The sequence below is a fragment of the Eptatretus burgeri genome, chromosome 12, assembly GCF_056783735.1.
Source record: "Eptatretus burgeri isolate ZD-2024b chromosome 12, Ebu_testis_v1, whole genome shotgun sequence".
Lineage (NCBI taxonomy): Eukaryota > Metazoa > Chordata > Myxini > Myxiniformes > Myxinidae > Eptatretus > Eptatretus burgeri.
Genome location: NC_140972.1, coordinates 11,295,045 through 11,308,310, shown reverse-complemented (window position 1 = coordinate 11,308,310; position 13,266 = coordinate 11,295,045).

Genomic DNA, 13,266 nt, shown 5'->3' with positions numbered 1-13,266 from the left:
CAACTGGCACCACCATCACCCAAATTAACAAAACCAACAACTAAACTACTGGCACCACCATCACCCAATTAACTAAACCACCAGCACCGCCATCACCCAAATTAACAAAACCAACTAAACAACTGGCACCACCATCACCCAATTAACAAAACCAATAACGAAACCATCGGCACCACCATCACCCAACTAACAAAACCAATAACGAAACCACCGTCACCACCATCACCCGATTAACAAAACCAATAACGAACCCACCGGCACCACCATCACCCAACTCACAAAACCAATAACGAAACTACCGGCACCGACTTCACGCCATTAACAAAACCAATAACGCAATCACCGGCACCCACCATCACCCCACTAACAAAACCAATAACGAAACCACCGGCACTGCCATCACCCAACGAACAAAACCAATAACGAAACCACGGGCACCACCATCACCCAACTTACAAAACCAAGAACTAAACCACCGGCACCGCCATCGCCCAAAGTAACAAAACCAACAACTAAACTACTGGCACCACCATCACCCAATTAACTGAACCACCGGCACCGCCATCACCCAAATTAACAAAATCAACTAAACAACTGGCACCACCATCACCCAAATTAACAAAACCAACTAAACAACTGGCACCACCATCACCCAATTAACTAAACCACCGGCACCGCCATCACCCAATTAACAAAACCAATAACGAAACCACCGGCACCAGCATCACCCAACGAACAAAACCAATAACGAAACCACCGGCACCACCATCACCCAATTAACAAAACCAATAACGAAACCATCGGCACCACCATCACCCAACTAACAAAACCAATAACGAAACCACCGGCACCACCATCACCCGATTAACAAAACCAATAACGAACCCACCGGCACCACCATCACCCAACTAACAAAACCACCGGCACCACCATCACTCAATTAACAAAACCAATAATGAAAACACCAGCACCGCCATCACCCAATTAACAAAACCAATAACGAAACCACCGGCACCACCATCAACCAATTTACAAAACCAATAACGAAACCACCGGCACCACCATCAACCAATTAACAAAACCAATAAATAAACCACCAGCATCGTCATCACCCAATTAACAAAACCAATAACTAAACCACCGGCACCATCACCCAACTAACAAAACCAATAACTAAACCACCGGCACCATCACCCAACTAACAAAAACAATAAGTAAACCACCGGCACCGCCATCACCCAATTAACAAAACCACCATCACCCAACTAACAAAACCAATAACAAAACCACCGGCACTGCCATCACCCAACTAACAAAACCAATAACTAAACCACCGGCACCGCCATCACCCAACTAACAAAACCAATAACTAAACCACCGGCACCGTCATTACCCAATTAACAAAACCAATAACGAAACCACCAGCACCGCCATCACCCAACTTACATAACCAATAACTAAACCACCATCACCCAACTAACAAAACCACTAACTAAACCACTGGCACCACAATTACCCAACTAACAAAACCAATAACTAAACCACCGGCACCGCCATCACCCAACTAACAAAACCAATAACTAAACCACCAGCACCGCAATCACCCAATTAACAAAAACAATAACTAAACCACCAGCACCACAATCACCCAATTAACAAAAACAATAACTAAACCACCAGCACCACAATCACCCAATTAACAAAAACAATAACTAAACCACCAGCACCGCCATCACCCAACTAACAAAACCAATAACTAAACCACCGGCACCGCCATCACCCAACTAACAAAACCAATAACGAAACCACCAGCACCGCCATCACCCAACTTACATAACCAATAACTAAACCACCATCACCCAACTAACAAAACCACTAACTAAACCACTGGCACCACAATTGCCCAACTAACAAAAACAATAAGTAAACCACCGCACCGCCATCACCCAATTAACAAAACCAATAACTAAACCACCATCACCCAACTAACAAAACCAATAATCGAAACCACCGGCACTGCCATCACCCAACTAACAAAACCAATAACTAAACCACCGGCACCGCCATCACCCAACTAACAAAACCAATAACTAAACCACCGGCACCGCCATTACGCAATTAACAAAACCAATAACGAAACCACCAGCACCGCCATCACCCAACTTACATAACCAATAACTAAACCACCATCACCCAACGAACAAAACCACTAACTAAACCACTGGCACCACAATTACCCAACTAACAAAACCAATAACTAAACCACCAGCACCGCAATCACCCAATTAACAAAACCAATAACTAAACCACCGGCACCACAATCACCCAATTAACAAAAACAATAACTAAACCACCAGCACCACAATCACCCAATTAACAAAAACAATAACTAAACCACCAGCACCGCCATCACCCAACTAACAAAACCAATATCTAAACCACCGGCAACGCCATCACCCAATAAACAAAACCAATAACTAAACCACCGGCACCGCCATTACCCAATTAACAAAACCAATAACGAAACCACCAGCACCGCCATCACCCAACTTACATAACCAATAACTAAACCACCATCACCCAACTAACAAAACCAATAACTAAACCACCGGCACCGCAATCACCCAATTAACAAACCCAATATCTAAACGACCGGCACCGCCATCACCCGATAAACAAAACCAATAACTAAGCCACCGGCACCGCCATTACCCAATTAACAAAACCAATAACGAAACCACCAGCACCGCCATCACCCAACTTACATAACCAATAACTAAACCACCATCACCCAACTAACAAAACCAATAACTAAACCACCGGCACCGCAATCACCCAATTAACAAAACCAATAACCAAACCACCGGCACCACAATCACCCAATTAACAAAAACAATAACTAAACCACCGGCACCGCAATCACCCAATTAACAAAACCAATAACTAAACCACCGGCACCACAATCACCCAATTAACAAAAACAATAACTAAACCACCAGCTCTGCCATCACACAATTAACAAAACCAATAACGAAATCACCGGCACCACCATCACTCAAATACGAAAACCAATAACGAAACCACCGGCACCGCCATCACCCAATCAACAAAACCAATAACGAAACCACCGGCACCACCATCAACCAATTTACAAAACCAATAACGAAACCACCGGCACCACCATCAACCAATTAACAAAACCAATAAATAAACCACCAGCATCGCCATCACCCAATTAACAAAACCAATAACTAAACTACCGGCACCATCACCCAATTAACAAAACCAATAACTAAACCACCGGCACCATCACCCAACTAACAAAAACAATAAGTAAACCACCGGCACCGCCATCACCCAATTAACAAAACCAATAACTAAACCACCATCACCCAACTAACAAAACCAATAACGAAACCACCGGCACTGCCATCACCCAACTAACAAAACCAATAACTAAACCACCGGCACCGCCATCACCCAACTAACAAAACCAATAACGAAACCACCGGCACCGCCATTACCCAATTAACAAAACCAATAACAAATCCAGCAGCACCGCCATCACTCAACTTACATAACCAATAACTAAACCACCATCACCCAACTAACAAAACCACTAACTAAACCACTGGCACCACAATTACCCAACTAACAAAACCAATAACTAAACCACCAGCACCGCCATCACCCAACTAACAAAACCAATAACTAAACCACCAGCACCGCAATCACACAATTAACAAAACCAATAACTAAACCACCGGCACCACAATCACCCAATTAACAAAAACAATAACTAAACCACCAGCACCACAATCACCCAATTAACAAAAACAATAACTAAACCACCAGCACCGCCATCACCCAACTAACAAAACCAATATCTAAACCACCGGCAACGCCATCACCCAATAAACAAAACCAATAACTAAACCACCGGCACCGCCATTACCCAATTAACAAAACCAATAACGAAACCACCAGCACCGCCATCACCCAACTTACATAACCAATAACTAAACCACCATCACCCAACTAACAAAACCACTAACTAAACAACTGGCACCACAATTACCCAAATAACAAAACCAATAACTAACCCACCGGCACCGCCATCACCCAACTAACAAAACCAATAACTAAACCACCGGCACCGCAATCACCCAACTAACAAAACCAATAACTAAACCACCGCACCACAATCACCCAATTAACAAAACCAATAACTAAACCACCAGCACCGCAATCACCCAATTAACAAAACCAATAACTAAACCACCGGCACCACAATCACCCAATTAACAAAAACAATAACTAAACCACCAGCACCACAATCACCCAATTAACAAAAACAATAACTAAACCACCAGCATCGCCATCACCCAACTAACAAAACCAATATCTAAACCACCGACAACGCCATCACCCAATAAACAAAACCAATAACTAAACCACCGGCACCGCCATTACCCAATTAACAAAACCAATAACGAAACCACCAGCACCGCCATCACCCAACTTACATAACCAATAACTAAACCACCATCACCCAACTAACAAAACCACTAACTAAACCACTGGCACCACAATTACCCAACTAACAAAACCAATAACTAAACCACCGGCACCGCCATCACCCAACTAACAAAACCAATAACTAAACCACCGGCACCACAATCACCCAATTAACAAAACCAATAACTAAACCACCGCACCGCAATCACCCAATTAACAAAACCAATAACTAAACCACCGGCACCACAATCACCCAACTAACAAAACCAATAACGAAACCACCGTCACCACCATCACCCGATTAACAAAACCAATAACGAACCCACCGGCACCACCATCACCCAACTCACAAAACCAATAACGAAACTACCGGCACCGCCATCACCCCATTAACAAAACCAATAACGAAATCACCGGCACCCACCATCACCCCACTAACAAAACCAATAACGAAACCACCGGCACTGCCATCACCCAACGAACAAAACCAATAACGAAATCACGGGCACCACCATCACCGAACTTGCAAAACCAATAACTAAACCACCGGCACCGCCATCACCCAAATGAACAAAACCAACAACTAAACTACTGGCACCACCATCACCCAATTAACTAAACCACCGGCACCGCCATCACTCAAATTAACAAAACCAACTAAACAACTGGCACCACCATCACCCAAATTAACGAAACCAACTAAACAACTGGCACCACCATCACCCAATTAACTAAACCACCGGCACCACCATCACCCAATTAACAAAAACAATAACGAAACCACGGGCACAAGCATCACCCAACGAACAAAACCAATGACGAAACCACCGGCACCACCATCACCCAATTAACAAAACCAATAACGAAACCATCGGCACCACCATCACCCAACTAACAAAACCAATAACGAAACCACCGGCACCACCATCACCCGATTAACAAAACCAATAACGAACCCACCGGCACCACCATCACCCAACTAACAAAACCACCGGCACCACCATCACTCAATTAACAAAACCAATAATGAAAACACCAGCACCGCCATCACCCAATTAACAAAACCAATAACGAAACCACCGGCACCACCATCAACCAATTTACAAAACCAATAACGAAACCACCGGCACCACCATCAACCAATTAACAAAACCAATAAATAAACCACCAGCATCGTCATCACCCAATTAACAAAACCAATAACTAAACCACCAGCACCATCACCCAACTAGCAAAACCAATAACTAAACCACCGGCACCAACACCCAACTAACAAAAACAATAAGTAAACCACCGGCACCGCCGTCACCCAATTAACAAAACCACCATCACCCAACTAACAAAACCAATAACGAAACCACCGGCACTGCCATCACCCAACTAACAAAACCAATAACTAAACCACCGGCACCGCCATCACCCAACTAACAAAACCAATAACTAAACCACCGCACCGCCATTACCCAATTAACAAAACCAATAACGAAACCACCAGCACCGCCATCACCCAACTTACATAACCAATAACTAAACCACCATCACCCAACTAACAAAACCACTAACTAAACCACTGGCACCACAATTACCCAACTAACAAAACCAATAACTAAACCACCGGCACCGCCATCACCCAACTAACAAAACCAACAACTAAACCACCAGCACCGCAATCACCCAATTAACAAAACCAATAACTAAACCACCGGCACCACAATCACGCAATTAACAAAACCAATAACTAAACCACCAGCACCACAATCACCCAATTAACAAAAACAATAACTAAACCACCAGCACCGCCATCACCCAACTAACAAAACCAATATCTAAACCACCGGCACCGCCATCACCCAACTAACAAAACCAATAACGAAACCACCAGCACCGCCATCACCCAACTTACATAACCAATAACTAAACCACCATCACCCAACTAACAAAACCACTAACTAAACCACTGGCACCACAATTGCCCAACTAACAAAAACAATAAGTAAACCACCGGCACCGCCATCGCCCAATTAACAAAACCAATAACTAAACCACCATCACCCAACTAACAAAACCAATAACGAAACCACCGGCACTGCCATCGCCCAACTAACAAAACCGATAACTAAACCACCGGGTCCGCCATCACCCAACTAACAAAACCAATAACTAAACCACCGGCACCGCCACTACCCAATTAACAAAACCAATAACGAAACCACCAGCACCGCCATCACCCAACTTACATAACCAATAACTAAACCACCATCACCCAACTAACAAAACCACTAACTAAACCACTGGCACCACAATTACCCAACTAACAAAACCAATAACTAAACCACCAGCACCGCAATCACCCAATTAACAAAACCAATAACTAAACCACCGGCACCACAATCACCCAATTAACAAAAACAATAACTAAACCACCAGCACCACAATCACCCAATTAACAAAAACAATAACTAAACCACCAGCACCGCCATCACCCAACTAACAAAACCAATATCTAAACCACCGGCAACGCCATCACCCAATAAACAAAACCAATAACTAAACCACCGGCACCGCCATTACCCAATTAACAAAACCAATAACGAAACCACCAGCACCGCCATCACCCAACTTACATAACCAATAACTAAACCACCATCACCCAACTAACAAAACCAATAACTAAACCACCGGCACCGCAATCACCCAATTAACAAAACCAATAACCAAAGCACCGGCACCACAATCACCCAATTAACAAAAACAATAACTAAACCACCGGCACCGCAATCACCCAATTAACAAAACCAATAACTAAACCACCGGCACCACAATCACCCAATTAACAAAAACAATAACTAAACCACCAGCTCTGCCATCACCCAATTAACAAAACCAATAACGAAACCACCGGCACCACCATCACCCAACTACCAAAACCAATAACGAAACCACCGGCACCGCCATCACCCAATCAACAAAACCAATAACGAAACCACCGGCACCACCATCAACCAATTTACAAAACCAATAACGAAACCACCGGCACCACCATCAACCAATTAACAAAACCAATAAATAAACCACCAGCGTCACCATCACACAATTAACAAAACCAATAAGTAAACCACCGGCACCATCAACCAACTAACAAAACCAATAACTAGACCACCGGCACCATCACCCAACTAACAAAAACAATAAGTAAACCGCCGGCACCGCCGGCACCCAATTAACAAAACCAATAACTAAACCACCATCACCCAACTAACAAAACCAATAATCGAAACCACCGGCACTGCCATCACCCAACTAACAAAACCAATAACTAAACCACCGGCACCGCCATCACCCAACTAACAAAACCAATAACGAAACCACCGGCACCGCCATTACCCAATTAACAAAACCAATAACGAAACCAACAGCACCGCCATCACCCAACTTACATAACCAATAACTAAACCACCATCACCCAACTAACAAAACCACTAACTAAACCACTGGCACCACAATTACCCAACTAACAAAACCAATAACTAAACCACCAGCACCGCCATCACCCAACTAACAAAACCAATAACTAAACCACCAGCACCGCAATCACCCAATTAACAAAACCAATAACTAAACCACCGGCACCACAATCACCCAATTAACAAAAACAATAACTAAACCACCAGCACCACAATCACCCAATTAACAAAAACAATAACTAAACCACCAGCACCGCCATCACCCAACTAACAAAACCAATATCTAAACCACCGGCAACGCCAACACCCAATAATCAAAACCAATATCTAAACCACCGGCACCGCCATTGCCCAATTAACAAAACCAGTAACGAAAACGCCAGCACCGACATCACCCAACTTACATAGCGAATGGCTAAACCACCATCACCCAACTAACAAAACCACTAACTAAACAACTGGCACCACAATTACCCAAATAACAAAACCAATAACTAAACCACCGGCACCGCCATCACCCAACTAACAAAACCAATAACTAAACCAACGGCACCGCCATCACCCAACTAACAAAACCAATAACTAAACCACCAGCACCACAATCACCCAATTAACAAAACCAATAACTAAACCACCAGCACCGCAATCACCCAATTAACAAAACCAATAACTAAACCAGCGGCACGACAATCACCCAATTAACAAAAACAATAACTAAACCACCAGCACCACAATCACCCAATTAACAAAAACAATAACTAAACCACCAGCACCGCCATCACCCAACTAACAAAACCAATATCTAAACCACGGGCAACGCCATCACCCAATAAACAAACCCAATAACTAACCCACCGGCACCGCCTTTACCCAATTAACAAAACCAATAACGAAAGCACCAGCACCGCCATCACCCAACTTACATAACCAATAACTAAGCCTCCATCACCCAACTAACAAAACCACTAACTAAACCACTGGCACCACAATTACCCAACTAACAAAACCAATAACTAAACCACCGGCACCGCCATCACCCAACTAACAAAACCAATAACTAAACCACCGGCACCACAATCACCCAATTAACAAAACCAATAAGTAAACCACCGGCACCGCAATCACCCAATTAACAAAACCAATAACTAAACCACCGGCACCACAATCACCCAATTAACAAAACCAATAACTAAACCACCGGCCCCGCCATCACCCAATTAACAAAACCAATAACGAAACCACCGGCACCACCATCAACCAATTTACAAAACCAATAACGAAACCATCGGCACCACCATCAACCAATTAACAAAACCAATAAATAAACCACCAGCATCGTCATCACCCAATTAACAAAACCAATAACTAAACCACCGGCACCATCACCCAACTAACAAAACCAATAACTAAACCACCGGCACCATCACCCAACTAACAAAAACAATAAGTAAACCACCGGCACCGCCATCACCCAATTAACAAAACCACCATCACCCAACTAACAAAACCAATAACGAAACCACCCGCACTGCCATCACCCAACTAACAAAACCAATAACTAAACCACCGGCACCGCCATCACCCAACTAACAAAACCAATAACTAAACCACCGGCACCGTCATTACCCAATTAACAAAACCAATAACGAAACCACCAGCACCGCCATCACCCAACTTACATAACCAATAACTAAACCACCATCACCCAACTAACAAAACCACTAACTAAACCACTGGCACCGCCATCACCCAACTAACAAAACCAATAACTAAACCACCAGCACCGCAATCACCCAATTAACAAAACCAATAACTAAACCACCGGCACCACAATCACCCAATTAACAAAAACAATAACTAAACCACCAGCACCACAATCACCCAATTAACAAAAACAATAACTAAACCACCAGCACCGCCATCACCCAACTAACAAAACCAATAACTAAACCACCGGCACCGCCATCACCCAACTAACAAAACCAATAACGAAACCACCAGCACCGCCATCACCCAACTTACATAACCAATAACTAAACCACCATCACCCAACTAACAAAACCACTAACTAAACCACTGGCACCACAATTGCCCAACTAACAAAAACAATAAGTAAACCACCGGCACCGCCATCACCCAATTAACAAAACCAATAACTAAACCACCATCACCCAACTAACAAAACCAATAACGAAACCACCGGCACTGCCATCACCCAACTAGCAAAACCAATAACTAAACCACCGGCACCGCCATCACCCAACTAACAAAACCAATAACTAAACCACCGGCACCGCCATTACCCAATTAACAAAACCAATAACGAAACCACCAGCACCGCCATCACCCAACTTACATAACCAATAACTAAACCACCATCACCCAACTAACAAAACCACTAACTAAACCACTGGCACCACAATTACCCAACTAACAAAACCAATCACTAAACCACCAGCACCGCCATCACCCAACTAACAAAACCAATAACTAAACCACCAGCACCGCAATCACCCAATTAACAAAACCAATAACTAAACCACCGGCACCACAATCACCCAATTAACAAAAACAATAACTAAACCACCAGCACCACAATCACCCAATTAACAAAAACAATAACTAAACCACCAGCACCGCCATCACCCAACTAACAAAACCAATATCTAAACCACCGCAACGCCATCACCCAATAAACAAAACCAATAACTAAACCACCGGCACCGCCATTACCCAATTAACAAAACCAATAACGAAACCACCAGCACCGCCATCACCCAACTTACATAACCAATAACTAAACCACCATCACCCAACTAACAAAACCACTAACTAAACAACTGGCACCACAATTACCCAAATAACAAAACCAATAACTAAACCACCGGCACCGCCATCACCCAACTAACAAAACCAATAACTAAACCACCGGCACCGCAATCACCCAACTAACAAAACCAATAACTAAACCACCGGCACCACAATCACCCAATTAACAAAACCAATAACTAAACCACCAGCACCGCAATCACCCACTTAACAAAAGCAATAACCAAACCCCCGCCACCACAATCACCCAATTAACAAAAACAATAACTAAACCACCATCACCACAATCACCCAATTAAGAAAAACAATAACTAAACCACCAGCACCGCCATCACCCAACTAACAAAACCAATATCTAAACCACCGGCAACGCCATCACCCAATAAACAAAACCAATAACTAAACCACCGGCACCGCCATTACGCAATTAACAAAACCAATAACGAAACCACCAGCACCGCCATCACCCAACTTACATAACCAATAACTAAACCGCCATCACCCAACTAACAAAACCACTAACTAAACAACTGGCACCACAATTACCCAAATAACAAAACCAATAACTAAACCACCGGCACCGCCATCACCCAACTAACAAAACCAATAACTAAACCACCGCACCGCAATCACCCAACTAACAAAACCAATAACTAAACCACCGGCACCACAATCACCCAATTAACAAAACCAATAACTAAACCACCAGCACCGCAATCACCCAATTAACAAAACCAATAACTAAACCACCGGCACCACAATCACCCAATTAACAAAAACAATAACTAAACCACCAGCACCACAATCACCCAATTAACAAAAACAATAACTAAACCACCAGCACCGCCATCACCCAACTAACAAAACCAATATCTAAACCACCGGCAACGCCATCACCCAATAAACAAAACCAATAACTAAACCACCGGCACCGCCATTACCCAATTAACAAAACCAATAACGAAACCACCAGCACCGCCATCACCCAACTTACATAACCAATAACTAAACCACCATCACCCAACTAACAAAACCACTAACTAAACCACTGGCACCACAATTACCCAACTAACAAAACCAATAACTAAACCACCGGCACCGCCATCACCCAACTAACAAAACCAATAACTAAACCACCGGCACCACAATCACCCAATTAACAAAACCAATACCTAAACCACCGGCACCACAATCACCCAATTAACAAAACCAATAACTAAACCACCGGCACCACAATCACCCAATTAACAAAACCAATAACTAAACCACCGGCACCGCCCTCCCCCAACTAACAAAACTAATAACTAAACCACCGGCACCACAATCACCCAATTAACAAAACCAATAACTAAACCACCGGCACCGCAATCACCCAATTAACAAAACCAATAACTAAACCACCGGCACCACAATCACCCAATTAACAAAACCAATAACTAAACCACCAGCTCTGCCATCACCCAACTAACAAAACAACTATCATCCCCACCACCCAAGTAACTAAATCACGATCACCCACCCCGTCCGAGTGCGATGATGGATTGTATCTTCCAGGTCAATTGTTCAAGCTGAGAGAGAAGTTCAGTGTTGGACACGATCAGGATGCTTCAGACAGCACGAAACAAGCAGCGAAAACCATTCCCAGCTGATACCAATAGATCTCAAAGTAGAGCAGAGTGGGAGAGTGCTCAGATGGGAAAGCACACATGGAGGAGCTCGTGTGTACCCCATACAATTCCCTGAGAAGTGGAACGGGGCTGTCCCACATCCAAGGGCCAATTTGAGTCATCGACCTCGCCTGCAAGGGCCCCGATTTATCCACCTACTTTATGGCCCACCGGAGTCCAGGAACGTTTTTGGCCCAATTATTTAATGACCTGGCTTGGCCAACACCAATATTCCATTGGTGGTTGTGGTTTGGGCAGGATTTTGCAGTTTCATTTGGTGCTGGTGATAACTCACCTCCTCTTTGTGAAAGACACCATAAGACCGATAACGTCCAATGCCCTCAGTGGTCCCAAACGGAACATCGAAGTTCACGTCCATGTGAAGGACGGTGAAACACCAGGACGAAGCCGAGTCGGGATGGAACCCAGGATAGACAGGTAAGAGATGCACGTGCGTACCTTCCGAATCTAGACGATCCCGCTTTTAGACCCACCCACGAATCAAGTGCTCTGAAGCAATCTTTCAAGGTTTGGAAACCTCGGCGTTCATGGTAGTTCTGAATCGCTGAAACACGTCTTTGTCCAGTGGGATTCTAAACGGGAAGATGAAGTTGAAAGCTCTCTTCATCATCAGGTGGTGTCGCTCGTTCGACACGGCACGGGCTCATTTGTAAGGTCAGTTACCGCAACAAACTTCACATCTTCGATGTGAACTCGTCTCAGGCACAACCAACACGACGGTCACCCTGCTGATGGGGCATGGATTAGAAAGACCACAGGAGCCTGTG